Consider the following 5,830-nt stretch of genomic DNA (forward strand, 5'->3'; position numbering starts at 1 on the left):
ACCTTACTAAATGGTCTAATGGTCATTGGAGCAAGGGGCGGGGCGAAACTCTCGGAAGTGATTTTTTTTAAAGGCACTCGTATGCTAGAATACATTTGCATTGAAGCACTACAGTATCCGGTTGAAAGAACGGCGATAATATTATAGACAAGGGAAAACAAGGTGAATTTCTTAATAAAAGCACAGTCCTTTAGCACAGTGATTCACCCTTGGCGCAGAGAAATAATCATATTTTAAAGGGCCCATGTCATGCTTTTCCGGTAATTACCCGTCCCCTTGTGTGTTATGAAGGTTTTTATGCATGTAAACGGTCTGCAGAGTCAAAAACACTCAAAGTACACCCTGTAGCGAGTACAACTCTAACACAGTCTATGCTGCCCCAAAACGCCTCGTTGGAGATTTCTCATTTTCCATTGTTTACTTCCTGGGTACTGTGACGTGTGAATACCCAGAGGCCACACCCTCTGCCAGCATTCACGAAACAAAGCTTCACAAACCTTTCAGCGATTCATGCCGGATATGTACAGCGTAGGGCACTGAAGAACGATGCTGTTCCTACTTTGTTTGGACCAGCGGGAGATTCGGGTACACAACCTGTAAGTATTCATTGTTGTTTGCGTATTTATGATGTTTAAAACAAACAAGGTCTCTACCACGACTGTTTAAATGGGTAAACGTTTTTCGGGCTGCTAAGCCATTGACACAGTGCTAACTGGGCTAACTAAGTTGCTAGCGTTTCCATATATCAACTCCAATGTCAGCAGATGGCCTTACATGTATCTCATAGCAGGAGAATGTCTGCATTCACACACGAATTACTCATAGACAGTATACTCCGGGTGATTTACCGTATGGTCAGTCGCGAAACTTAATTACATTATAGTTGGCGTTCCTAGCGTGTATGCTACCGAGTCTAATTTAGACATTTTACATTCATTGCTTACTTTCACATGCCTTTTCTCCTCCTTATCTCTTTCATGACTTTTTATTTAATGCATTATAACGGCTGTAATAGTTACTTTAGTAATACTGGAAGAACTTTACAGCAGTTATCATTTACGGTAGTCCCGGAAGTCGTCATATCTACCTACTTCTGTAAACAAAAGGTATTAAAATAAACTGTACCTTCATTTAATATTCAGCAATAATAATATCTCGACTGGTGTAGTGTTAAGATCAGTAGGTTTTGGTGTGCAACACTCCGTGTCATTTTCACTTTACATTCACATTTCTAGAAAACGTAATATTAGCCACATGCTAAATGCTAACTGGAGATGAAGGATTTTCAGAATAAAAGCTTTTAAAGGTGGGGTAGGTAAGTTTGAGAAACCGGCTCGAGATACACTTTTTGTTATATTCCATGGAATGCTCTTAACATCCCGATAGCAATGAATATCTTAAGTGCTTTGACAAAAAATCCATAAAAAAATGTCATCTGTGGAAGCCGTAGTACTGTAAAAAGTACGACCAATCATTTTAGCCGGCCCGGCTAAAATAACTGGATGGCCTACCTGCCTGTCAGCCTTCCATCTGTGCACAAACTTATCTCGTGCCCTCATTGGTCATGTGCGCGTTCGTGTGTGTTGGAGGAGGGGCTCTGTAAGGAAGTGGCAGATTTTTTCCGACTGTGTATTTTCAAATTCTAGCTCACTCGAGCTGGTTTCTCCAAAATTACCTACCCCACCTTTAAGCTGACGGTATGTTTAAACTAAACTATGCCATTAAACATTGATTTTAATTTCTAACACTAGCCTAATATGAACCACTAGCTGTTGTTCATAGTAGGTTGGCATATTACACTGAACAACTAGCAAACGTAGGTTAGCATATTAATCTAGCTGGCAAGCTAACAAACCTAAAACAACTAAGTTTCTCTAATATTTTGTAATTTGCATTTGATTTCGTCCAGCCAGATCAGGAAACTTCTGGCGTATCCGGCGGACAACACATGACGGGATGACCACTCGTCATAAAAAGCTCCAGCACCAGCTTACAAAGCTGCGATAGGCAAGATGCCGAAAACGCCTATAAGGTGAGGAATGGATGATATACAGTGTATATATGTATATTTACACATATTCATTTTGTACATTTCTAAAAATAAAGTTGGATGGAAATACTTAGTAGCCTTTCTTCCCTGAATTATTTGCTCCTATAACATATCATTGTTGATGTTCCGCTCAGAGCCGAAAAAAGCACTGTTAGACATGGGCGGAGCCTCTCTGGTGGTTGACTAATCAGAACAGAGTGGCCGAGCTGACCAATCGGAGCACACTGGGCTCACAGGGAGGTGGGGGCAGGAGCTCCAACAAGCCGTTTAGGACAGAGAGTGAATACCGGTGAATACACATACTTTACAGAGATGCTGTATGCGAAACCAATGTGAGTTTGGAAAATTGCACAGTATACATCTATTTTAGTATACCTCAACAATGGAATTATGATCAGTAGAAATGGCCATGACATGGGCCCTTTAACAAAATAATGTTGTTTAATCCACGTTGACCAATCCACGGACTTCCTCACACACACACTCAGTGCAAGCAGCTCTGCTGATTTCTCCTCCCTGGCTGCAGGCTGATAACAGACAGTTGGGATCGCGGCGAAATTCTCTCTGCAGACCCATTCTCACAGCGTTTATCAACCTTTTTCTTACTCAATATCAAGCCACACTTATTGTTTTTACTTCGGCTGTGACTTTGTGTGTGCTCAGGATGAGTTTGGCTGTGTTTCGCTGTCGCTAAACAAGGAAACCACACCTCCACGGAGCTCAGCGTGATTCACAACGTCCCGACCAATCAGAGCACACTGTGCTCACAGGGAGGGTGGGGGCTGGAGCTATTGGAGCTACAACAAGCCGTTAAAGGCACAGAGTGAAATTCAGTGAATACACGTAGTTTACAGAGATGCTGTATGAGAAACCAATGTGAGTTTGGAAAATTGCACAATATAAATCTATTCTAGTAGACCTCAACAATGGAATTATGATCAGTGGAAATGGCCATGACATGGGACCTTAAATATGTCATATGTTCGCCGAATTGACATGAAAGCACTAATAAATGTAGTTTTAAGATTTAGCAAAAGTCAAACTTTTACTTTAACGCTGTGCATGCAGTAGGCGTTGGACTGGAAGTACCGGAGACCATAAACGGTTTTGAAAACTTCTGTCACGTAATGATCATTTTCTCAATAAAACATCTTTGATGATGTTTTTTCGAGTCTTCTGGCCAATCAGAATCAAGATTGTTGCCGGAAGTCCCTTGACGGAGAATAACTTTGCGGTATAACTATTCTTTATACATCCATGGGTACAACTTCAGATAAAAATGAACACACAATGAAATATGACCCCCATTTTGATGATTGACAGGTCACAGAACAATGGGAGCTATCTACCCTTACCCACAATTTAAAGTAATTCACACAGACTATCTCCTCTTTGCTCTTCTTTCTGTGTGGAGCAGCAAGTTCAGCTGTCAGAACAAAGTGAAAAACAAACAATGGCATAAAATATTATTAATATGTGGGGTAGTAATACATTTATTTATTTTTTTCTCAGAGTGTACCAGAATGCGTAGTTTATATGTTAGTATTTCTAAAAATCTCCTGGGGGACAATCCCCCCAGACCCCCTTCTGGGGTTGGGTTTTCAGCATGTCACATTTTCACGTATGGTGAATTTGCTGGATTGGATCCAAGTCAAGTGTGCCTTTTTAGGTTTTACAGTTCAGCTTTGATTCCATCATCTCATTAAACCTTTTTTAAAAGCATACTTTAGTTCTGTGAAGGGATATAAGGGATATATGCACTGTACTTAACTTTAATTAATATTGTATGCTGAAAAGCGTATATTACAGCACAATGTTTTGTTGAATAGATTTGAGTGGTTCAAAATGTTGGGTTGCGATTTATTGACGAAGTAAAAAGTGGGTCCCGAGGCCTGACCAGTTGAGAACCACTGCCCTAGACTAGAGAGGTTAGGGAATTATTTTGGACGCAACCCAGAAAATTCATCTTGGTCTACCCACACAGGTTTTGCATGATAGGACATCATTTTTGGCCTGTGTGGGTGTGTCTAAACCGATCCTTATTAGCCGCTTTCACACGAAGTACTTTGCCGTACTTAGTGGCCAGCACTTAGTGCCGGCACTTAGTACCCCCATGGAACTAAGTACAGATCGTGTTCACACCGGAATAAGTTCCCTGAGGGAAGATTACGCAAATGAAGCCGCTGACGTCACTTCTTCTTCTTCTGCTTTGGGTTTACTGGCAGGCCGCAAATCACTTCACGGCGTATACTGCCACCCGAAGTTCCCGGCCGGAAGTCCCTGGAGTTGGGGACTGGCTACAGTAGAAGCTGCTGGGAAGCAACAGCTTCTACTGAAGTCTTCCGAGTAAATCGCCAGAACGCCGACACCTCCTCATCACTCCACCGCTGCAATGTTTTTTTTTGTGTTGCCATAAGTTATTCTCTCTCCGATGGTGCGCGGGGCTAATGCTAATGCTAATAATGCTAATGCCAGCAAATACAATGGCGGCTTTACAAAACTTTTCTGAGTTTTACGGGGCGTGGTTTGCAATTCGCCCAGCCAATAGAAATTGGTACTTTTTTCTTCCCAGGATAGTACCACCTCTCTAGCAGGCACTACAAATGGGGGTAAAAGTTCTCTGAACTAAGTACTCTTTTTGGTGTGAACGCAACATTCCAGGCACTAACGGAACTAAACGGGAAAACTGCGGGTAAAAGTACTCCGGTGTGAACGCGCCTATTGACTTCTATATCAGTATATTCTCCATCTTCTTACGGCTGTTGTTTGGTGGGGCATATCACATCTTTATGATCTGAAGGCTTTAGAGGTCTTTAACATAAATAATGTTATCAGGACATTGCTTGGTAATTTTTCGCATTTCAAACCACTTTCATCAACTGTTTAACTGTCTGAAATTGTAGTGCAACCCATGCATAACCATAGAGTTACATCAGGCCATATTGGCAAAAAGGCATTCATTAAAAGAGGACATGTTCAGGTTCATTTTTGTATTTATGCCTCGACTGTGACATGTCTCCATGCTTTAATGTCCAATAAGGTTATTTTTCTCATACTGCCTCTGTCTGAAACCAGAGCCCAGTCTGCTCTGATTGGTTAGCTGGCCGGCTCCGTTTTGATTAGTCAACAGCGTAGAGATGTCCTGCCCCTTAGCCTATCAAGTAAAACGTTTTGGAGAGCTAGCCAATAGAAATGTGAGTGTTACCTAGTGATGTAACTATGTTACAGAAGTTAATAAAGTCCAATGGAGGCTTTTCAGGCAATTACATGCACAAAAACTTATATAACACACTACAGGAAAGGGAAAACCCCAAAAACCTTAATAGGGCCTCTTTACAAACAATTGCATAATTAAGTGATGCCCCAATACATTTGATCACACCATGGCTAACATTGAAAAGCTTTGTTTTTGCAGAACTGACAATGCAAAGCTAGGACTCCGGCATTATAAATATTTTGTGGAGCTGAACACTGACCAAATTGTGGATACATGGGAATACCCTTCTGGATATGATGCTGGTTTATGTTGCAGGACAGGTGATGAAATAAAATTCATTTGAGTGTAAAATTCAAAACAAATATTTTATGACACTACCAAGCCAGACATGATCTGTATTCACATCCACACACACCTGAGTCATTACAGCCCGGCCAATAAGACGCTATGTGAGTTAATGAGGCAACTAAGTTTACTGCCTAAGCACACACACACACACACACACACACACACACACACACACACACACACACACACACACACACACACACACACACACACAC

This window comes from Trematomus bernacchii, unplaced genomic scaffold (assembly GCF_902827165.1).
Source record: "Trematomus bernacchii unplaced genomic scaffold, fTreBer1.1, whole genome shotgun sequence".
Classification (NCBI taxonomy): domain Eukaryota; kingdom Metazoa; phylum Chordata; class Actinopteri; order Perciformes; family Nototheniidae; genus Trematomus; species Trematomus bernacchii.